The following is a 25,965-nucleotide window of genomic DNA, read 5'->3' as shown; positions in this document are numbered from 1 at the left end:
AGTATAAGTGTGTGTGTGTGTGTGTGTGTGTGTGTGTGTGTGCTGAAGCAGTTTTTTCATTCAACACATGTGGAGGTCAGAGAACAGAGAGAACAGAGTGAGATGTTGATCCTCTGGCATCTTCTAAATTTATAATTTTTCTTTTTGAAATTTGAATATAATTATATCCTTCCCTTCATCTTCACAATGCACGGAACCTCTGAAACTATAAACAAATCACCCTAAACTCTTCAAAACTTCCATTTATCTATTGTGTTGTGGGGGGAAGGTTGAGAAAGGGTTTCTCTGTGTAGTTCTGACTGCAGTGGAACTCATTCTGTAAATCAGGCTGGCCTCAAACTCACAGAGATCTGCCTGTCTCTGCCTCCTGAGATTAAAGACATGCACCACAAAGCCCGGGCCCTATTTATCAATTTTAAAGTCACTTTTTTGTTTGCTTGTTTTTTCTATTATTGGGTTCTATTAGTTTCTTTTATATTTTCATAAAAACAAAACAAAACACGTAGAACTATATAACCAAAGTAGTTTCTAGACAAAACAAACTGCTACTACACCTTGCTTGTGTGTGTGTGTGTGTGTGTGTGTGTGTGTGCCTGAGTGTGTGTGTGTGTGTGCCTGAGTGTGTATTTACATGTGTGTTAGAAAGGCAAACATGCAAAGCAATGGAATAGGGAACTCAGAAATATACTCTTGCAAATATGAGGCACTTTCTTTCTTAAAAAGGTATCTGTTCAAATGTTGTAATGGGCATGTAGTTTTCAAATGTTTTATGGGGAAAAGTCATTTTCAAAATGAGTTTCAAATTCAACAGAATGTAATTTCTTAGTTAAGTGGTTCAAGATAATTTTTTACTCTTTGAAAAATTACACATTTTTTGTTCAATTTTATTAGCATCTTATTTTGTTATAAAGTTTGCAGATTTACTCTTAGTAATTGAGTATTTCTTCCTTGTGAAAATTATTCTCATTCCCTGAGAATCCACAGGCCACTCCAGCCTGGAAAGCAGGTAACCTAACTGTGGATATGCATTAGTCCCTTCTCTCCTCCCAAATCCAATCCATCTCCTTAGCAGATCACCAACTGTGGTCTTATGAAACTGCTCCCATGTGTCCACATATCCAGCAGATCTTCTCTAGCTTTCCTCCCTACATACACATCTTGTTATAAGTGTAACTGTTTCTGTCAACCCGCCATCCAAGCCAGACCGAGAAGCAGTTAGGTGAAATTCATATCTTCATTAGACTTTCTATCTTCTCTATCTAATCCGCTGACTCATCCCAAACTCTGTAGTAGACTGCCTGCTGTGACCTTTTCTCACTGTCTGCCACCATTTCCAGGAAGCTAAGCATTTCCCAGTAGAACATCTGTCTTCCTCCCCACAGTGGTACCCCTCAGATCATCTTTATTCCTAAGTGTTAGCTCCCAGTACCTAGGAACACATTTTATGTAGAACCCCCGGTGAACATACCCATCAGGTTCTTAGAAGAACACCAATCAACATACAGTCACTACACACTGTCCTCTGAACCAGAAAGGACAACAGAAACTAAGGAACAAAATTACAACCCAGCAAAGACAAGACCAGATTTCCGCACCTACAATTATAATAGTTCAAAATCCAGATACCTAGATGCCAGGGTTAAAAAACACAATCAATAAAAAACAGAAGAGTAGGTCCCAATTAGAGCCAAACAACCATACTACACTAGGCCCTGTGACTTACACCACAGCTGAGGCGCGAGAGAAAAATACCTTAAAATGGCCAATGATAATATGTTAGCGGTCCTTAAAGAGTAAATGAATAAGTCTCTTAATGAAAACAGAAACAGTGGCAAGAATTATCCAAGGAGTCCGAGACCTGAAAACGGGAGTAGAAGCAAAGAAGAAAACTCAAACTGAGAACAAATGGAGGTGCTGTAATAGAACCTCAGAGGCAAGCCTCCCCAACAGAGCACACGGTATACAAGAGATAACTGCAGGCACTGAAGACACGATAGAAGGAAAAGATACCTAGGTAAAAGAAAACATTAAATCCAAAAAAAAAAAAAAAAAAAAACAAAACAAATTCTGGCGTAAAACATGTAGGAGATCTGAGACACTGTGAAAAGACCAAACCTAAGAATACTACGAAAAGAGAAAGGAGAAGAAATGCAGGTTCAAGGCAAAGAAGAAAGTTTGAGCAGAACCATAGAAGACAATTTCCCTACCCTAGTGAAGGAGATGAGTATAAAGGTATAAGAAGTGCACAGACCAACGAATAGACGAGACTAGAATTGAAATACCTTTGGCGCACAATAATCAAAACGCTAATTGATCAAAGACTTTAACATAAAGCCTGATACCTATGGACATCTGACTTTGATAAAGAAGTCAGACATACGGAAACCTGATGGGAAAAAAGCAGGGAATAGCGTTGAACTCTTGGTGATAGAGATAACAGGAATAGAACACTAGGCAAAAAAAAAGCACTAGGATAAAACAATTAATAAATGGAATACAGGAAACTTGTGGTTAATTCCATATTGAATGAATACTCTCTTTCACACTTATGTAATTCTTGTGTGAGTGTGTGTGTGCGTGCTGCAGTATTGTTTGGGTTTTGACTCAGTATGCACACAAACTATTTACTGTATATTGTTTTATCCAGGATTATTAGGGAATTTCATGAAAGAGTAAGATATTTCATTGGAATTCGTCACTATCACACCAAAAACATTAGTATTAGTTCAAAATACTTAAATATTCCCCTACCATTCAACGTACTCACCTTCTGAATTCTTTTGCGTCTGACTTTGTTCCTCCCTGGGGAAAATATTCTCACTCTAATAAATCAGCAATAAATAAATAAATAAATAAAAATAAATGATATGAGAGGGTCAACCAATTTTGCATATGAAATGGTGATTAATTTCACTGCAGCATGCCTGCATTAAGTAGGATAATTTCCTTTGAAATATGCAAGCTTTTCCCTCTATTAGAAGAACTAATCCTAAACCTGTTATTAGGCAGGATGTGACCTAGAAGAAATATGAGTGCTTCTTTGTCCTAGGAGATTCTTTGAAAGTCTATATCCTTTCACAAATGGAAACATAAATAGCTAGCCTTTTCGGCTTAGTTAATAGGTCTTGATTGTCTCAGTAAGTCTTTAAATATCCACAGAAATGTATTTTAATTCTGAAGCTTTTTTTTCCTGTTAAAATTTCCATTAATGATTTAGATTAATGGTTCATTTGTATAATGGCAAGGATAATTTCATTTTCTATGGATCTTCTGATGACCTTGTTAAAACAGAATCTATTTCAGAGCATTTTTTTTTTCTTGGATAAAGCTAGTGGAGACTTTTCAGCTGAGGTATCTCATTAAAGTGAACTTTCTTCTTGAGAATGGAGTGCCTATAGTTAGGGCAATGCCAGTAGCAGACTAAGTTTCCAACATAGACTCATGAAATTGACGGTTAGTTAAGCAATAACAGAGACAATCAAACCTAAATAAACTTTGAATTGAAACTAAGACCAAACATCCTAAAGTTGCCATGCCTAAGACCGGCAGGTCTTATAACTTTAAGTTTGGACAAATAAGGATAGTTTTGAACTCTCTGACCTTAAGCCAAAATGAGGAGAGGCCATTTTTATGGGTCCCAACACAGATTAAAGTAGGATTAATACAAATTCAAGCCAAAGCCTGGGCTGCACATCCAAAGCTACAAATGAAGACCCTGTCTAAGGAAAGAGATTTAATCCATCTTTTTTCCTTAATTTAATGAGGCCTACCCACTGTCTGGCTGTGTGGGTAGGCAGGAGACAGCCAAGTAGGTGCCACTACTAAGAGAAAACATGTGGTGGAGAGAAGGGGGAAGGAGAGAAGCAGAGAGGTTTAGGTGCTTTAGGGAGACATGGAAGACTCAAAGGAGGTAAGGAGCTCAGCGGAGGTAAGGAGCAAGTTGACATGAGTGGCCTGCACTGCCATCTGTGCCCGTGGCAATGTCCAGCTCCGTGATGCTGCCCAGGGCTATGTCTGGGTCTGTACTCCTGCTCTGGCTAGGGATTATGTTGATGTTCATGGTCAGTTTTCCCTCGGAAGACCACACAGATGGAGTACAAGTTCACTGCTGCATCCTGAAACCATGTTGATAATGTGGCCCATGCTGCTTCCAGGAGCCATATTGATGGGAATGGCTTGTGTTGCCACCTGGAGTCAAGGTGATGTCCATACTCTAGGCTGTTTCTGAGGGCCTTGTCTGGGTCTTTGTTCCTGCATCAGCCAGGGTCTTTGGTGTCCCCAGAAAACATGTAGAAGCACGTGATCCATGCTCCCACTGACTTGACAGATTTTGATGATCCCTCCTGGAAGGTACCACCCTCCCTGTGAAGTGGGGGGTATGGGTGGGGCGCAGGAGAGGGAGGAAGAAAGGGAAGGAGGGAAGGAGGGAGGAAGGGAGAGGGAACTGGGATCGATGTGTAAAATAAGAAAAATTAATAAAAGTTATTAATATTTGCAATTTGCACATAAATTTCAAAAGTTCCCACAAACCAAAGTCCCTGTACTCCTCTGCTGGTTCCTGAATTTTAGGATCCATTTTCTATTGTATTGTTGGTCCCTGCAAAGATAGCAATAAAGCTATCTTTGCAGCGGTATCAGTGATTGCAGATGGTCAGATGAGGAGGAGGGGCTGGACGGCTTCTGTGACAACCCCTCCTTCCAATCTCCCGAAGAATGGGCAATAGCCCAAACAGAAAGCTATGGAAGAGAACGCATAGCCAAGTATGATAAGAATGCTTATGCACGCTCTCCAAGACTGATGGTTTCTGGTAGGGCTACAGGAAGAAAATAACTCAGTTCTATTTAAGGGGCAGGCCACTGAGAGTTCAACCATGATCAAGAGTGCATGGAAAACACAAATTGGACTTGTTTTTTTTTTAATCTTTATGTTTTTTTATTCTTTATTCTTTGAAGGATGTCACATGGGAATGGGGCAGACATGGAAGGAGAAGAAATGTGTGTATCTGGGTCCATGAGGTGAAATTCACAAAGAATATAGATCACACACACACACACACACACACACACTCTCTCTCTCTCTCTCTCTCTCTCTCTCTCTCTCACACACACACACACACACACGCACACACTCTCTCTCTCTCACACACACACACTCTCTCTCTCTCTCACACACACACACTCTCTCTCTCTCTCTCACACACACATTATATACATATGTATAACATATGTACATATGCTTCTGTGAAACTTAGTATCCATTCTTGCCACAGGGATGAAAAAGGGGCCTCAAGTTGCTTAATATTTTTTTCTGTAGTGTAAGTTTGTGTTTAATTAGAGACGTGACAACATTTAGAGACATGGAACCACAAAACTCAAATAAGCGTACAAATGCTACAATTTGGACTATTAGGTGAAGCAATTCTTGTAGAAGATGATTTCATGGGGCTGCAGAGATGGCTTAGTTCAGTGCTTCTTCGCTCTTCCTAATGCTGTGAACCTTTAATACCATTCCTCATAACTATAATTTTACTATGATTATGAATCATAATGTAAATGTCTGAGGTCATTTGAATCCCAAATGGGCCATGATCACAGGTTGGGAACCGCTGGCTCTATTGATAAAGGGCTTGCCAGGAAAGGAGAGTTCTAACTAGGAAGCCCTGGCATTCACATCAAAAGTTAAGCATGGTAGCCTGAAACTGTTATTCCTGTGCTAGTGATAGAAGTACCTGAGAATCCTAGAGGCTTTCTAGCTAGGTGGTCCAGCCAAATTAGCAAGCTCCACCGACAGAGACGAGAGAGAGAGAGAAAGAGAAAGAGAGAGAGAGAGAGAGAGAAAGAGAGAGAGACCCTGTCTCAAAAAATAAAGTGGGGAATAAAGTTAAGAAAGACATCTGGTAACAGTCTCTAGCTTCCATAGATGTGCGTGAAATTTCCCCATAAACACAGAGAAGACATGTTAGAGATCTAAAGCCAAAAGCCCCCGTTTTTTCTTCAATACCTTATACAACAGGAAATGGATCCTAAAATTCAGGAACCAGCAGAGGAGTACAGGGACTTTGGTTTGTGGGAACTTTTGAAATTTATGTGCAAATTGCAAATATTAATAACTTTTATTTATTTTTTTCTTATTTTACACATCGATCCCAGTTCTCTCTTCTTCCTCCCTCCCTCCTTCCCTTTCTTCTCCCTCTCCTGCGCCCCACCCATACCCCCCACTTCACAGGGAGGGTGGTGCCTTCCAGGAGGGATCATCAAGTCATTTGGTGTAAGGACTAGGCCCTCCCTCCTGCTTCTAGGTTAGGGGAGTATCCCTCCAAGGGAAATGTGCTCCCAAAGTCCTTTCTTGTACCAGCCATACATCCTGGTTCCACTGTCAGAGGTCCCTTAGACTGCTCAGGCCTTCTAGTTGAGATCCATGTTCAGGGGGTCTGAGTCAGTCCTATGCTGGATTCCCAGATATCAGTCCATTGGCCTGTTAGCTCCTCCTTGTTAGGTCAGCTGTCTCTATATGCTTCTGTAGCCTGGTCTTGTCCTTCCTCTCTGCATTTGGATTCCTGTTCGGCTCAGTGTTTAGTTGTGGGTGTCTGCTTCTGTTTCTATCAGCTACTAGATGAGAACACTATGATGGTGAATACGTTACTCCTTGATCTCATTATCAGGGAAGGTCATTTATGGTAGCCTTTCCACTGTTGCTAAAATTGTAGTTGGGGTCTGTCTTGTAGGTCTCTGGACATTTCTCTAGAGTCAGTTTTCTCTTCAAACCTATAATGGCCCCTCTTTTATGGTATATCTCTCTCCTTTTTTTCTCTCATCTATTCCTCCCCTGACTCAATCTTCCTAGTCCCCCGTGCTTTGCTCTCCTCCCCTTCTCTTTCTCCTAGCTCCCTCTCCACTCACTGCCCCCCCCAACTCCCAATATGTTTAGGACGTCTTGTTCCTTTCTCCTTCTGTGAGGGACCTTGTATGAATCTTTTAGGTCCCTCCTTGTATCCTAGTGTCTCTGGCGGTGTGAATTATAGGCTGGTGATCCTTTGCTCTATGTCTAAAATCCATATATGAGTGAGTACATACCATGTTATCATGTTCTCAAAAGCTGTGATGTAAAAAGTGAAGAGTAGACTTGAAAGATCATGTTCTGTACAGTTGATGAACAAATGCAGAACGGTAGTGGGGAAAAATATAGCAACTGGAAACAGTTGAGTTATATTTATTGCATTATAGATAGGATATCTCCAGTAAGAATTTTGTGTTGGTCAGCTATACATTTATAGAAATAAGTAAAGATAGTATTGATGACAAAGAATTTAACCCTCCAAGTTTCAGATAATGAACAATTATCTAATTTCCTTAGTAGAGTTTTAACCACATGGGAGAGTAATCTAACTAGAAAGAAGGTAGTTTAACTCTGCCTATCTGCCTGTCTGTTTCTGACTCCTTCTCTTCCTCCCTCCCTCCCTCCCCTCTCCCCTTTCTTCAATTTCTTTTAATATTGTAGGTTAAGGGGCCATCTGTTTCAAATAGGTTCAAACTGTGGAAAGTAGGCTAAATAAGATGAATTAAGTTGCTCAAATGCAGCTGTCACCCTAAGAGGTCTGAAGATATGGGCTTCTTTCTGGCTTCCCTGAATGATCTGTTGTGTGTTCCAGGTCCCTTCAGAATGAAAAGAAAATTGAAGGAGGTGAGTAAAAGCCTACCCTAGGTTACAGACTCTGCAGGGCTTCCCCTCTGCAAATCACATTACTGACCTCAGACCTACAGTGATTTTCTACAGCTCTTGACAACTCCTTACACAGAAAGCTGGCAGATTTAGGGATGTCAGGCTTTCCTCTATTAACAAGATATGCAGATAAATTGATTGTCAACTGAGTGACAAGTATGAGTGGTGAAGAGTTGGGGTAGGGAATCTGATCACTTCTAGCCAAGTAGAATCCCTTACACTTCCAACCTACCAAACTTGGTTAGCAAAGACAGGGAATAATTATGTGAAGCTGTTGAACAAAATTTTCTTTGAAACATTATCCTCCCTATAAATGTATCACTATAATTCTAAAAATAGTGAAGCTATCAATGTTAGTTGCAGAGGCTCTTTGTATCAAGAACAAACATTAACAATCATTCACATCACCAGAGATTGTACAGCATGTTCTAATTTTTCTAATTATTTAATGGCTTCATTACAACTAAACTCATTCAGAGCCTTAAAATTGCAACCAGGAAGATCATTAGAGGAGCTTCAGAAAATAAAGCAATTAAAGTGTTAGCCAGGTATATCATTTTGAAATTTTCATAATACAACCACCCACACAATGAATCAGTTATTACCACATCTGTGACCAGACGTGGATGCTGTCTCATGAACTACCATTGCTCTTATGAAAATTCTTTATAAAACATTGGCTTTTCCAGTCTTCATGGAGTGTATACTCATGAAAGAAAGTCAATCTTATCAAAAGCACATTGTTTCCTAATTAAAATACAAATGTGATGAAAGACGGCAGACCCTTGCATCATATTTAAATATTTCTGAAACCTGGGTGTTTGGGTACTTCCTTTCTAAAAGGCCACAGTTTGGATCTTTAGGCTCATGTGTTTCGAGCTTGGTTTCTAGTCTAAGGCATTATGGGGATGTGATTGAATGTTAAATGTGCCTGGTAGAGTGACATTAGGCCACTTAGGAGCATCCTTGAATGTGAACCACATCTCTCTCTGCTCTTCTTCTTCTTCTTTCTGAAAGCCATAAAGGGAGAAGCTTGCCCTCTATGTACACTCTGCCATGATGCCATGATGTCTTCATTCAAGCATGACTGTGTCCTCATGCATCAAAAAGTACCCCTCTTCCCTTGTAAGTGTTTTATTACTTAGGGCTTTGTTTTATTAACACTGAAAACAATTATAGAGCAATTTTTTTTTACCATAATTTTTTTAAATGATGGAAATATAAACAGAATTTTCTATTTCATCTTAATTAGGATTCCTACTAGACATGTACCATTTGCATATAGGCTCAAGTATATTTTATATGAACAAGACAACTGGCATATAAAGTGGGAATTTTGAAGTTGTAAATTAGAGAAAACATGCATTTATATTCATTTTAAACATCAATGAACTATTGTCATTCAACTTTGATAGTAAACATGAAAATTAGCGTGAATGTTGCAGATGAATCAGTCAAGTTGCTCATGCCTCCATAAAAGCCACACATGTTGTAGTTCCGACAGTATCTTAACTTCTAAAGCCTTCAGATGTAATAATTTACTAAAATGACTAGAACACGGGAAAAGCTACTCGCAAATGTAGGTTGGGTATAAAGAGTGCAGTCTGGAGGCTCACACAAATGAATTTACGTATGAGGTAGGCTTTGAGGAGGACTGTGTAGCTCCCTTCCTCATGTCTGTAGTAGCAGGGCATCATCACCTTCTAGAACATTAGCATCTCATAAGTAGAAACTTGTTCTTTGTTATCTCCTGGCATATAGAAAAAGTTCCAGGCTATGGTCTAGGAGATTCTGTCCACAGGATCCAATTGTGGCATTATCAACTTCTGAAAATTTGTATTAAAGAAAGTTTATTATTTGGCTGAGGAAAATAAATTTACAATCAAATAAAATGGAGAAAAGGCATTACGAAGCAGTAAAATTGCAGAAAAGCAAGTTTCAAAATTCTTCCCAAATATTACACTGGGATTATGGTATGTTTTATGTATAAATTATTCATAATTTTACGGACCTTAGCAACAAAGTAACTATATTCTTATTTTCTTGGGGTTGTTCTTTTTCAGATAGTCCATGAAGATAAATATTATTCATAAGAAAACTTTCACAATATGGCTCTGGTATACTGACTTTTAAAACTTTGAAACTACTTGTCAAAATAGGAAATTTGATTTTTTTTTTCTAAAGAGACATTATGTTAGTTTTGGTTAAATGTAAATGAAATTATTGAGCATTTTTTAAATGTAAGGTATAAGCTTAAATAGAATTGTCATATATTAATGCTCAAGTTTCCAATGATTCTTCAGAACCATATATATATATACATATATATATATGAATGTATATATGTAATTTATTAACACCAGAATATGTCTAAAAGATCATGTACTATGCTCATTCTTATTTTTTCATCAATGGGTAAGAATTTATCTGAAATTGAATATTTTGAATAATTGGAATGCCTCCAAGATTGCAATATGTTCTTGCTTTAAAAGGAGAGTAGGGACAAAGGAAAACATCATTTCAAGTAATTTGATAACAGAGTATAGCTTTTATTGAATCTTGAGCTTAATTGAATTGTTGGCATTACTGACTCCCTCCTATTAAATGTATTTGGATCAATGTTAATTGGCTTAGCTAGGAAGTTCATATCATTGAGTCACTCATAGCTATATGAATTACATCCTTTGCTGTTTCATTTTGGGGAGAGTAATACATTTCTTCTTGTATCATTGAATTGTATGGTATCTGTTATTGCTGAAATGACAGGTGAGTTGAACTCAAACAATTTTTACATTGGAAACTTTGTGACAAGTTTATGGTAAGTGATCATGTAGACAAGGAAAATGTATATTTATTAATTGTGTTTATTTTATTATTGTTTAAGATTTCCATTTTGTTTAATTTCAGGGGGGAATCTTTCTTAATGATTTACTAATATATTGTGTATACTGCATTCTGTCTGCGAGTATGCCTGCAGGCCAGAAGAGGGAGCCAAATCTCATTATAGAGATCTGGTTGTGAGTCACCATGTGGTTTCTGGGAATTGAACTCAGGACCTATGGAAGAATAGCTACTGTTCTTAACCACTGAGCCATGTCTCCAGCCCCTCAGGAGGGAATTTTAATGGGAACTCTTGAATATCTGTCATCTATTTCCTCTCAATAAGAGAAAATTCAGAAATCCATGTCAGTCATTGTTTAAGACTTTTCACTGAGAACAGTTATGCCTTCACTGACTTGTTCTTCCAAATCAGTGAGCTAGAGCAGCATTAGGTAAACATCTATGGGTAGAATAAGATATGTAGCTAATTCAACCTCGTTTTACCCCATTCTTGATGCTATTCTAGTGTTTTTACGAATTTAATCTCTAATGTATACCAATACAAACATTGCAGTTACTTCTATGTCATTGTTACACAAGCCAGATTCATTTGGAAAGATGGAATGTCAATTGAAATAATGCTCCCACAAGAGTGGTTTGCAAGTAATCCTGTGATTTATCTTCTTGATTGACCCTTGATGTGGGAGGGCCCAGTTCACTGTACAACCCTGAGTACTCTAAGAAGTCAGGCTGAGCAAGCTATGAGGATCAAGTCATTAAGCAATTCCTCCATGCCTTTACATCAGATCGCCTCCCGTTCCTTGATGAGTATATACCAGCGTGGAACAAACCCTTTCATCTCCAAGTTTTCTTCTGTTTTACCCATAGTACCCAAAACCTTAACTAAGACATATATTTAATATCACAAACACACATATGCACACAACTAAATATATATTATTGATATTGTATATGAACACACACACACACAAATATGTGTGTGTGTGGGGGGTGTATTAGAGTAATCATCAAGAAAATAGCATTAAATTTGTTCCCTACCCTGTCCTCAAAAATAACTGCTGATCTCATTTTGGAGATCATATGAAATTATGTTCCTCTGTCTTAACCATTAAGAGATTAATGTTAACATTGGCTAATCAGCATTCATTTTATTGTAAAAGCACAGATATAAAATTTTATATTCTTGTCGAGACAATCAGCAAAAGCAAACACTAAGCATGGAATATATTTTAATATAACAAAATTTATATTTGATAAAATTTTATTGTATCTAAAGTATTTCCTTGTACAAAATAGCTGTGAGGTATCAAATAATCTATTCTGAGTAAGGCTCTTGTAAATTGTTTAGTTTGTGATGAATGAGTTGTAAAAATAATCTTCAGTTTTGGGATTGCTATATTTTTCTGTCCACAACTTTAATACAAGACATGTAGAACTAAAGAAAAACATCTTAAGCCATCTGGAACAGAAGGTAAATTCATGCCCTCTGGCCCCTGGACTCTCTCATAATCTTGGAAGCAAAGGCAATTTCTTGTCCTGCATGGCATGTGGCTCACCATCTGTCACATAATAACTCCACACAAAAGTTCTACTGAAAGAACAAGAAATTTTTATAACAACAACAAATTGCTTTATAAAGGTCTCGTTCTCTTTCAGATGAGACCACATTTTGTCTGTTTGCATTTAATTTCTTAAAAAATGCACTATCTCCTTCCATTCCCCAGCATTAAAGATGAAGAGAGGAACCTCTGAGATGCTTGAACACTTAGGGGGAGAACGGCAATTTCTCTGCTTTAAACTGCTGGACTAATTTATTCATCACAATACATCAAACCTCTTAGAAGGGAAAGTGGGGGGGTACCCTTGAATGAACTGGAACATGCGGCTTTTATCTTCCTGAGATTGTATGACCTCAATTGATATCAAATATTGTAAGTCTATCAATTTTCCTGTCAATTTAGGGATTTTATTTCCCTTTAGAGCATTTTATTTTATGTATGTTCAAGATTTTCATTACCAATTCATTGGTGGATTGATTTCTAAGTTCCTTCATTTTCTAGCTGTAGGAAATAAAACATGAATAAACAAGGGCTGGGATATCTCTCTGTATTGGGTACTGAGTTTGGATATATGCCCAGGAGTGAAATAGCTAAGTTACATGATAATTCTGTTTTAAATGTTGGAGGAACCTCCAAGCTGATTTCCATAATTGATGCAGTGGTTTGCAATCTACCAGCAGTGAATAGAAGTTCCTCTTTCTTCACATCTGTGAGTCATCCTTAAATGTTGAGTTACATGAGGCAACGTTTCCAAGTTAATGCATTATAGCTCAAACCACTGTGCTTAGGAATAGTTAGGGCAGAACTAGAATCCATTATTAAAGATTGAAAACCAAGCCCATATTGGTGGTGCACACCTTTAATCCCAGCACTTGGGAGGCAGAGGCAGGTGGATCTCTGTGAGTTTTAGGCCAGCCTGGTCTACAGAGAGCTAGTTTCAGAACAGGCTCCAAAGCAATACAGATAAACCCTATCTCGAAAAACCAAAAAAAAAAAAAAAAAAAAAAAAAAAAAATTAAAACCAGAATAAACAAGATGAAGAAATCATTAATTCGGAGAAATCTTAGAAGTGTTGTGAAGTCCCCCCCCCCCTTGTAAGTGAATGTTTTACATCTTGCATTATAAGGCAGATACTGAAAATTTGATCTCAAAAGAAAAAGTGTGTAAGGCTATCATTGTGTTTGGGCATCACAATATCACTACAGCAAATGGTAATGAAACTAATTAGTAATATTCAGAATATTGTTTGCTAAGTATCCAAGGCCCCTTCTTTAATGTGCTTTATTTAGAAGCTTAAATAACAATTGAGTCACTATTTATATATGAAAGCCAGAAAAGAAAGTTTTTGAAAATCCCTCACAGTGTATATTTTGGATTTGCTTTCCTAATTTTCATTAAAACATAACTTACATGATCTCAACTTACTGATATCCAGGATACAGTTGGATTTTTAATTAAAGATTGTGTGTGTGTGTGTGTGTGTGTGTGTGTGTGTGTGTGGGTGTGTGTGTGTACAGAAGTGTGGATGGCTATGGAGTTGAGAACAAATTGTTGGCTTCCCTAGAGCTGGAGTTATAGCTGGTTGTGAGACATGCAACTTGGGTGCTGGATGTAGTGAGCTACTCACTTTGTCCTTATTGTGTGGCACTGACCACGCCCACTGTGGGTAGAGACAGGAGCAGACATTTTCTGACATTTTCTGGGGGAACTAGGTCTGAGGAGGAGCCTGGGAGAGCTCTCTTGCTTGCAGCATGGGGAAAAGAGAGCATCCCAAGGCATCCTTAGGACCAGGAACCTGCTGGTGTTCATTTGTCTGTGTTGTTATTTCTCCCTGAATAAACATCTATTCGGCTTATCTGTTTCTCCTGATCCTTATTAAACCACAATAGCTGGGAATTCTACAAGAGAAGCAAATGATCTTCACCTATGAACCTCCATCCCTCAGTTAGCTGGTATGTCTTTATAAGTTTAATTATCTTTTTGAAATCATTCACTGATTTTGATGTTGCAGTTAGCTGGTTTTTAATGTTTTATAACAAAATATCACTATAGTGAACATGTTCATCAACCTGTGGTTACCAACCTCCACAGAGGCCAAATATTAGATATCCTTCATATCAGATATTTGCATTATTATTTGTAACAGTACCAAAATTACAGCTATAGAGTAGCAATAAAATAATTTTATGGTTACTGGGTCACCACAACAGGAGGAACTGTATTAAAGGTACACAACACTAGGAAGGTTGAGAATCACTGCAATGAAAAAATCATAACCATAACCACAGTTAGTCCCCACATCCCTCTGGCCTGAGAAGTCCATCCATATACTTTCTGTTGTGATAGTCTCATGGATTAGACACTTGTGACTGACTCCTGTCAGTGCCATCTTTCAGGGTTGCTGCGATAAAACACTGACCAAAAACAACTTGAGAAGGAAGTTGAAGAATTTTTTGTTTGTCCTGTTTTGTTTTGTTTTCTTACAGTTTTGAGGTTACACTCCATCATGGGAATGTCAGGGCAGGAGTCCAGGCTGGAGCTGGAATCAGAAATGTAAGAAGGGGCTATGGATATGGAGGACTGATACTTACTGACCTAATCTCTATAACTCAGTCAGCCTGCTTTCTTAAACCATGTCCTGGGCCACCTGGGAAGGGGTAACCCCACCCACAGAGAGTTGGCTCTTCCCATATTTGTCAGTAATCAGGAAAATGTTCCATAGTCTTGATAGTAGAAAATAACCCATATGGAGGCATTTTTTTTCCATTTAGGGTTCTCTTCTACCTTGGGTCAAATTGACAAAATGCCATGAGAACTAATACTTTATCATCATTTTTTTCTTGTTATGGAATTATCAGTATTTTATTTATTTTTAATTCTGTTTTATACGTCTCTCTTATTTTTCTTATTAGTTTGTAAACCCTGGGATTGTTTCTACATTGTAGTAAATATATATAGATATTGCTATTTCATAAACAGTCCATCCTTCTCACTTTCCATTGAATATCTCAGTGCAAGTCATCTAAACTGGTCACTCCCCTCTGAACAAACACTCTTACTTTTGTTGATTAGGGCTTCCTGCAATCATTACTGGAACAAATAATTGGAGTATTATGTAAATGAATATACTATTTTGCACTAGAACTTTAGTGCAACACGGAGACATTGAAGTATAGACATAAATAATGGTTTGAGGAGATTAGATAATTTTGTGAACACAATGTTTCCCAAACAATAATGCGATAAAATGATAGCCTGCTACATAATATACAGACTGAATTTATAACACGTCTTAACTAAGATGGGAAAGCAGGTGGTATTGATAAGCCCCTCAAAATATGGGCATATGCTATCCTTACTAAGCAAGAAGAAAAATAAGTACTCTGTTGGTGGAACCCAACAACTAACTTGACAGAATCAAAATTACTCTGAAGACATGCTGCTCTAAGAGCCTCAGGAAGGCTTTTGGTCCTAAGCAAAGGAAATAGGGGTTGTGCAGGGGTGATTAAAAATTCCTAAAACAGTAAGCGGATGGCAAGGAAATATAAAGTGGCTTCTAAGAGTTTGAGACACTTATCCATTACATAAATCCAATTCAGCCTGGACTAAAACATTCTCTTATGTTTATTACCTCCAAGCCTGTCATTTCTTTTCTTGTATATGAGTCTCAGTATTTGCAAAATACTCATTAACCATCTTCATGGCCTCTAGACGAATAACGAACAGTGATGGAACAAGCATGAAATGTGTAGGGAAAATAGATTCAGCCAAACAAGCAAAAAATGCTTGTCATCTGTTTTTTAATCCCAATAGTCAAAATCCAAAAAGTTCCATTGAAGTTTTACTGCCTCTGAATAACTTTGAATAGAATCAATGAACAGCCAATCTGGTCTTCCAGAATTCTTTTGTGAAAGTATTTAAAATAGAATCATTTCAATAATGGGAGGTGTGGGATGCTGCCTGAGTCTGAAAGGCATACACAACGGAATGATTAAGCCAGCTTGCCTTGGCTGTTCTGAGAGCAATGACTGTTTCCAAAGAGAAAATAAGGATTTTGTAACTCTAGTCTCTCTGTGTGGAAAGTTGTGTTGCATCATTAGCACTTTCAAGAACTAGTTTTATTCTGCCTTCTTCATAGCAAATTGAAGCCTAGTTAAAATTCATCCATAGAGAATATTGTCATTCTTGGGTGCTAATTGCTTGCTTTAAAGCCCTCTTTATTCAATGTGCTTCTTTGTCTCTGAGTTTTCCTTTGAAAGTTTCTGGCAATAACTTTTAAGGAACAGCTTAGCAAATGGTCACTCTACTGTTTACTTTAGAGGCATGAATTAGCATTTTATCACAATTAACTTTTATTTTCTGGATATACATAAAACAAACACATCATAGGCACAGATGGATGGTTGGACAGAGAAGGAGATGGTAGAAGAGTGACAGATGATGTAGATAGGAATAGGTTAAGATATGTTTTATGGAACTGCTTAAAATTAAATAATAAATGTCATTAGACATTGCTGTTAAAAAATAATATCCTTCCACAGAGCATTATCTCATTTGACACATCTCTTACAAAAAATACTGTAATTATTTATGATATTAATTATAATATTCATCAATTAAATAGTAACTTTAATTAAAATAAACCCTATTTAATTTCCCAAAATGTATTACTTATGGTGGTTTCCATTGACCCATGATACAAGTTACTTTGTTCATAGAATTAAGTCTGTTATCAATGTTTTGTAAACTAATCTGATTCTACCTTTGTATTTTACTGTTAGTATTTATGAATATTTTATAATGTTTTTTCTATATTTTGTGTATTTTTAGAAAGTTTCTATTGGATGGTAGAAATTCTACCCCAAGTCTTCTGCATACTAAGGAGGTACTCTACCACTATAGACTCCCCTCTATCACCCAGAATCTTCCTTCAGATTCAGCTTGACCTGACCTTACATAATAAACTGTTCTACAGTGAGCATGCCCCTTTAAATAAGAAATGATTTTTAGAAACAAAACTCAAATTCTTTGTTTCTGTTTCCACTGAGGTAGCATAGTTTCCAAGGTATATCGTTATATGGAGTTGGGAATTATAGTTTAAGAAATAAATTATTTCCACAGATAACCAACATTGTTATAATTGACTACAAAATTTTAATTCACTTCATTACCACAGAATTTTTGTTCTATGATGAGAAAAATTAGATACCAAGAACCTTAGTACATGCATTTTTTTTTAGAGAATACTTAAAGATATTTTTATAATGAATCTCTAGTGGTGGCAAAAATATTTTAGCCTGTGCCAGGTATGTGACATATAATAAAGCAATTGTGCATCAATATGGCTATAGATTTAAAAATGCCTATTTACCTTGCTGACTGCATTTTGAAAGAAAGAAAAAATGGCAGGAAATGATATGGTAATTACAGACAATCATATACAACTATGAGAATGAATGTTTCAGTTTGAAAAATATGAGATATCAGTAATATAGGAGAGTTTATGTTAACAAAAATTAATACTGAATTTCTGGTCAAGAATATTGAAATATGGACAAATAAAAAAATTCAGTTAAGCAAATTTTTAGAAACAATGAATTTAAAACAAAATAAATAATAGTATACCAAATTATAAGCCTTCCATACAGCAAAAGATACATGTAACAAAACGCAAGGCATATGAGAAACTCATTCAGTTCAAAAGCAAAAACAAAAACTAAAAAATTATAAAACAAAAACTTTCTAACTATAAATGTGCAGTGGCATCTTTTTTTAAATTATTGCTTCACACACATAAACACATACCCTACATTTGCAGTCAGAGAAAGGTATTTAATGGGAGGGTTGTCAAGAAGAAAGATGATAGATGAAATGGTATGATTTTAATATATAATATTAAAATAAAAATGGCCAAAGGAATTGAACTGATATTTTTCTAACAACAAATGTCTATAGGTCCATATTATTAATCTCTAGACAAATCAAGACTCTCAGTTAGTAGCTAGTAGAATGTCTATTACTACTATAAGAATCATTTCATTGGTTGCAGAGTAATGACACAGGCAAAAAGTAAGGCTGTTGCACTGACTCAGAAGGAAAAAGTATTTGCCACAAAGCCAGATTACTGAGTTTTATCCCTTTACCCAGTGGTAGGGGGTGAAAAGTGACATCTCAGATTGTATACCAATCTCTATAAATATATTGTGCCACGCAAACACACACAAAAATTGTACATTCAATTTTAAAAATTAAAGTTATTATTATTTGTAATGAATAACTTAGTACTAGTCATGAATACTATAGAAGTAATAGTATATGAAGAATTGGTTATTAACATGTTTCACTATCAAAATTTGCTGAGAATAGATTTTAACTGTTCTTACCATAGAGTCACATGTAATTTCGCTATCAATTATGAATGTTTACATATTTTGCTAATTATCATTTCTTCTATATATACATATAAATATCATCTTATAGTCTTCAAATACATAAGTTTAAACAATACTTGAAAGCTTAAATAATTTTTGTTGTACATTTTAAAAATTACCATCCAACAAGGTCAGAGAACTACTTACCAGATAACAACTAACACAATACATTCTACAATGTAATATTTTTTCATAGTTATTGGACATTAAGATTGCATCAAAGCTAGCAATGTACTTCATTAGGATTCAGAAAGTGAACTTATGTATTATTCTGGAAGCAAGACTCGTCATTAACACATTAAATTACTGTTTCTGATTAAACATTACTCATTAATTTATGATTAATTTTGAAAATATGCAAAATGAATCTATCAACCTTACTGCTTTAGTTCCATTAGCAAAAGTCTGAGTTTTCAGAGTCCATGAACCAAAGAAAGTCATTTAAAATGTATTTCACTGAGGGTGAAATATGTTATTATGAATGAGTATAAAGCAAGATGAAAAGTTTATCACTAAATTACTTCCCAGTGATGCTCGCAATATAAACTTTGATAGAACCCATTTTCAATAAGTTAAGAAAGTGTGAAATTTAAATATACTCAGAGGTGGTTTCATTTCACATAATACATCATGCATGTAAATGAATCACAACACATTAAATAAAAACTATAATTTAATGGAGTTCTTGGCAAATATCTTGTGTATGGGTACACTGGGTAATTCATTGCAACATTTTCTGATGAAATTTATGCTGAATATGATAAACGTATTCAGCTAAATAATATACATATATTCTGTCTCTCCACTATGAATCAGATTTCAGAAATGTTTGAACTATTGGATAATTATTTTGCATGTCATTGTAAATAACCTTCACTCTCTCCACATTATTTTAAATATCAAACTTTAATTCATATCAAAGGTATAACTCTTTCCTAAAAATTATTTTTGTTATGTTTTCTTCAGTCACCTGTAACCATTGATGGCAGTAACCCCTGTGATCTCTAAAAAGAAGATGGATCTCATAACAACAAATGTACCTGGATTATGTAATGTGACTAGATAGCTAAAGTTATAGTTTTCCTTGTTATAAAACTCAGAAAAGAGACTCAAAAAGGAGGTATGAAGTATATAAGGTTGAGAGACATAAAGCTTAACTTGTTTACCCAAGAAAATATTTTAAGGTCTAAAATATATAGTTTTAACATAGTAATACAAGTTAGAATAGTGTAGCTACAAAACTTTGGGCTCAGCAAGATAGAATAAATAGTGGTTCATTTTCTCTGAATTTTCCAAATGCAAATGGACTGGACATTGTGAATGTAATTCTTACCTGATAATTGTTCTTATCGTATTTAGTTTTACTGTATTAGAGATAAAATTCTTTTTTTATTAGTAAACAAAGGCGCAGATATTTTGATTGCACTCTGAATCTCCAGAGACTGTCCATAAAGTTTACCTTGAATCAGAGAGCAAAGCTATCTACTAACTGACAAAAATTAGTCTTGGAGATTTTGGGAGAGGGACTTAGGAAGTTTGGTGGGCAGTTTTGCATCCAGAATGGTAGTTACTGGTCACTTCTCCACCGTGTCTCTGCTGTAGCTCTGACCAATCAGGTTTTACCCTGATATCTGACTCCTGAGTTTCTATTGATAAAAGAATAACTCAGATAAATGTTTCACACATTTAATTTGAGTAGGGTATTGCTTTTTCATTATAGATGACTTCATATAAACTCTTTATATATTTGTATAGTTTCTAAAGTAACAGGACTCTATGGATTTTTCAAAAGATCTCCTTTGATGGAAGATATCATTCTGTGAATATGTTTCTCTTATTTGTTAATGAATAAAGTACTGTTGGCCAATAGGAAAGCAAAATAGGCAGGACTAGAACAAAAGGAGGATTCTGGGAGATGTAGCAGAGAGGAGTCAACATGTAGGACATAAGAGAAGAGGTCCGGATCCTCTCTCTGGTAAGATAAGGCCATGTGGAAACACAGATTGATAGAAATGAGTTAATATTTAATACAGAGCTACCCAATAAGAAGCTGTAGCTATTGGCCAACAGCTTCATAATTAATACAGTGTCTCTGTGTCTTATTTTGGAACAGATGAGACTCTTGGACCAGGCTGGTGGGAAACTGCTCATTTCCATGTTCTTTCCTCTATCTTGACATATCATCCTCTCTCTGTATATTCATCAGAGAACCTTCTTGCAGAAGCTGACCCACAACTGGTGTCTGTTCAGAGTATAAGAGGCTTCAAATTGCTCAGTCCTAAACGGGATATCTATGTCAACCCCTACTCTCAAAGCTCAGTGGTCTATGTGAAAAGGTGCAGAAAGATTATAAAAGCCAGAACTGATAGACTATTCCAAGGAAACAGTGTTTTCCTAAGACAACATGTATAAACTCATTGCGATTGAGTAAGTTTGCACAGAGTTCAATCCAGACATAATCCAAGCATGATGTTGAGTAGGAAGCCCTACCCCTAGCTAAAGAGCTACTGGAATTGGATAGCTACTGAAAGAGACAAAGTCAGCTGTCTTCAACTGTATGACAGTTGTTATACTGACCACATTTCACTACAGGGTCCATGACTAAAAGTGGCCAGCTGTCACAAGTTGGACACCATGGGGGAGGGATAGGGAAGAGAGAGGATAGAAGTAGAGGGTGAGAAATGGGAAGAGTAAGGACGGGAGGAGGGAGACAATGGAAAAGAGATGGGGAGGAACAACATAAAGTTGAGGACCTAGAGGTAGGTATATGAGAGAAGTTGGAGGTAGAAGAATAAATATGAACAAAATATACCATATATGGTTCACAGATAAATACAAAAGTACAAAAATAGAAAAATGTTGAAAATGCTCAATGTGTAATATAGTTAGTGTTGAATTCTGATAATTGTACTTAACATAATTCTGAATACAGGAATAGATATTTCTTAAACATCCCCAAAAGAAGAACAAATGGAAAACAAATAAGAATAACAAACAAAATGTCCCAAAGAAGAGATACACTTAATATTTCTAAATAATGAGACTAATTCATGTATGTCTAGGATGATATCAGGCCTGAAATATTTGGTATTGCAATGTCAAAATATAGAAATAAAACTATGTTTCACTTAGAAAATCCTTCTGAGATTATCAACTACTTTAGCATATTCACGAGTATTATAATAAAAAATATGTTGTACCTAAAAGGACTAAGGGTCTATTTAAAAAAAATTCTGATTTTTTAAAATAAAATAAAATTTGAAAATGTTTTAAATTTAACAGACATTTAATACAGCATGGTAGCTGTAATTAAAGCGATGTGTGGTTTTCTTAAGAATCACTGAGAATAAAGGCTGCAGGCATATCTAAGAATTCACTTTTATGTAGATTTTGTACTTTAGGCTAAATTGCATATGACTTTAAAGCTTTGCACAGACCTAAAGTTTCTAGAATATTCTTTCAAACCATTCAATCAAAAATGGCCTACAAATCTTCCTATAGATGATGCACTTTATATTTCTGTTTCTCTGAAATCTCTTTTTAACATAAGCCAAAGACTGTGCCTCTGCATAAATGCTTTGGCAAGCATCATGAGACAAAATACCCCCTTGTATAAATCCTTCACTTGCAAGGAAAATGTTCAAAAGATCCCATAAAACAGAGTTTGGAAAGTTTTATTCAATGTTTACTGCATAGAAAAAGCAAGAAAAAAAATATGTTTTTAAAGGCCTGCATATATCAACTGTAAAATCTCCTGCATCCCAAACTTAGAAGTTTGGAAGGGATGAGCAGAGTTGGGGGTCTAGCTGCTCCTTACAAGAGTACTTACTTCCCTGACACAAGGGTGTCTAATGAATCTAAAGCATTCTCACTTTCAGCCTTTGAAGTTGCTTTCATCATGGTCTCATGGGGCTTCAGGAATGTGGTTAGGTATTTTATCAATGGGACACCCCTTCAGAATTGTGATTTACACAAACTGTTTTGGTTGATTTTGCTTTACTTCCTGGATAAACAGTTAGAACAGAAAAGTCCTAGATGTATCAATACCACGATATAAAGCATACCCAACTGGTAGTATTAGGACAAATAAATAGACCACCAGATTTATCTGCAATCTCTTCAGATCCTCATATAGCTGTTCAGTGTTATTCTGACAAAAAAGCTGTTCTGAAGCTACCACACACAAAATATAATTGTTTCTTTAGAAAACATTTTTCCTTTTGATGAGAAAAATCAGTGAAATTCTTAAACCAAGGAAATTGGAGTCTCATTGGGAAGATTTTCTTTCCTGAGAATATTTCATAAATTCAAATTGGTATGAAACTAATACACCATTGTCTGAAGTAAGTGGCAAACAATTCTTGTCAATTATATGTACCTCTAGGTAAATACAGTCACCTGTTCAACTACACTACAGGGCTTTATATTTTTCCAATTATCAAAGAACGATCCTTTGATGTAGCATTGCTTGGTTTCAGAAGCTGTTTTTAATTTCGAGTTTAGCAACAATTGCAGAGAACTCATACATATTGAACATCTCTAATAACATTGTCAACTCAGGCTCCTGCCCTCTCAGAACTGTTCCATTTTATCCTCTCCTCCTTTGGGATTGTCTCACTGCAGAAAATAAAAATTCTTCTATTTCTGCCTATTTCCACTTCTTCCGAAGCCATGTTATTAATGGAAAACCCATTCATTCATTTTCTTAAATTCCCTTAATAGTAATGTTTTCTGTGTTCTGGAAATGTTCCAGTTAATGTTGAGATTTACATGTAGCCATAGTCATGACTCCACATAAAAAATTTTGTGAATAAGATATTTTTGTGCATCTTTTATTGAAAGAAGACACTTATTCATGTTTAAGTAATGTGTTTAGGCAACAATTCCCATTAAAACACAAATTTTAACCAGGGATTATCTAATCCTAAAGTTGACAATTTTTACTAGTTTACAAAATACATTTGTATTACCAGTGTTTTCTCTATGTTGGTATAAAGTCAATATGAACAGTGCTCAGTACTCACAGGCTTAGTGTTAGTCACCATATATTTTGCTAGCACTGTACTTGAGTTCATTTATCATTCATTTTTTTTTAACTAAGTGAGTTTTGTTCTTTTGTGTCTATCATGTTAGTGAGCAAATCTTATTTTTAGAATGCTTTCAGTTTCGCTGTTTCAAAAGTTAACCAAAGGATAAGATCCAGATGCAAATATCCCAGAAATGTATCATAAAATTTGCAATAGTAAATATCATAATTGTTTATTCATGGACCTATGTGTATATACCTATCTCATTGTGTAAAAATAAGTATATTTAGATTATTTATTCATTTTTTTTCCTTTAGGGTGCCAGAGGTAAAGCTCAAAATTTTGTGTTCATTAAGCCCATTTTCCATGGCTAACCCCTGTCTATGGTTTTATAAAAATATCAACATCATTAAAAAAAGATATTTTTGAAATGACACTTCACATTATAATGCCATCTATAGTTAATTCATAATTAATGGGAAATACTCTAGTATTCATAAGGAAATTGTATACCACAGATTTCTAATGCAGGATCAGAAGAAATGTACATTGAGTGAAATTTATTGAAAGCCTGCAGTCTTGGAGTCTAGAGAAAGCCATGGGGAATATTCCACTGTGGAGAACGTTGTTAGCTATATCTGTTCATAATGTATGTATAATAAAGACCCATAACCACCCTTCTTAGATAAACGTGGGATGCGAGAAATAAAAATAATAGTAAATTTATCTTTGGGGGCTGAGCTCCCCATGTTGATATCTGTATTGTATCTAGTTGTGCTCTGTGCTGATCTCCATTTGCTATAAGCTGAAACTTGTTAAAAAAGAGTGATAGCTACACTTACTTACTTGTGGGTAGCAGGATAAGGTTTGGAATGTTATAAGAAATTATGCAGGTCTGTGATCAAAGAAAGAGAGGCTATGAACTGACTGTGAGGAAAGACATTAGACAAATTTGAGGAAGGGTAGCTAGAAGAAGTTGGAATAAGGGAAGGGGGGATTTGTGTACTTCTATTTTAGTTAAAACTTAATAGTAAATTTGAATCCAAGTCACCCATCTAGTTAGTAGTGCAATTCAGAAGAAATGCATGATTTTTTTTTTTTTGTTCTTCCCAGTTCAACTTCTCTCTATTTGCTCCTTTAAAATTAATCCTTTATAAAGTTTCCAGGGAAGTAGGACTTCATTTTCTAGACTCGTCTTAATCAAGTATATTATTTAAATACACAGACTAGCTAGCAAATAAAGTCAAGTCACTCTATTTAGTTTAAAACATGAAAAAACCCAACAACAAAATGTTCTTCAGGCTTTTTTTAGGACTCTATCTCTTAGGATTATTTCAACTCTAAGTTGTTCCATGCTCGTTCCACAGATTCTGGGAACATGCAAATGCACTCTTCAAATAGGAGGCTAAAGGGAACATATACCCGATTAGGTTGTTAAGGTGGCCCACAAATGATACAAACACCAAATGCAATGGACGAGTCTAATGACAAAGATACAGACCTAATGCAAACACAGATAGCAATGTTCCAAAATAGTGCTTACAGCCAAAGTATAGCTGCCAAGGAAAAAAAATATCACAGAACACACCGTCTCCCTACCACATCCCTCACATGCTCCCACCAGATGTCTGCCAGTGCTTCCTAAATAGAATCTCTGGCGCTATAGCTCACTGCTTCACCATGGTAACATCCCCAGAGGTGAGTATGTATCATCAGTTTCCTGTGTCCTCTTTTCTTCTTTGGTCTCCTCGCTTGTTCCTTCTGCACCTTCCTTTAGCTATATCTAATGAACTCTTTAAGGGAGTCCTAGCTCTTGATGTTTGACTTTGCTGGTGTTCTCTAGACTGCACCAAACAACATGCTTGGTTGACTGGGCAACATTATGTTTTCAGTCACACAATGAGAATTTGCAAATAAATGCAAAAATGTGGCTATCAAGAATCTTCATACTATTCTCCCTGCTTTTTCCAGTAATGCCTAGGGGCTAGTGGGAGTAGAATTCATTTATTCTAGATGGTCCCAGATGTAAGGCCAACAACGGCTAGAAAATGTAGGAAGAGGGTGGTTAATTGCACCAGCCCCTGTCATCCAAATTTCAAGACATAAAGATCTATGCCTGAAAGCAACTTTATCTTGAGTATGAGCAAATACCTTCTTCTACTGGGCTGGTTTCAATGATTTCCCAGGATATCAAGCAACATAAAAAATAAGGATTTAATTATGAGACTATCTGTACAGATTTGTTTTGTAATAAAAAAGATGCTCATATATGTTATCCATGAATCTAGGTACAAGAGTGTGAGATAGCTAGCATATTCATTTCCCATTTTATAATAATATATTTGATTCTCAGGTGGCTTAATTATCCTGCAGAAGAGAACAAAATT

The sequence above is a fragment of the Phodopus roborovskii genome, unplaced genomic scaffold, assembly GCF_943737965.1.
Source record: "Phodopus roborovskii unplaced genomic scaffold, PHOROB, whole genome shotgun sequence".
Classification (NCBI taxonomy): domain Eukaryota; kingdom Metazoa; phylum Chordata; class Mammalia; order Rodentia; family Cricetidae; genus Phodopus; species Phodopus roborovskii.
This window is presented reverse-complemented; position numbering follows the sequence as displayed.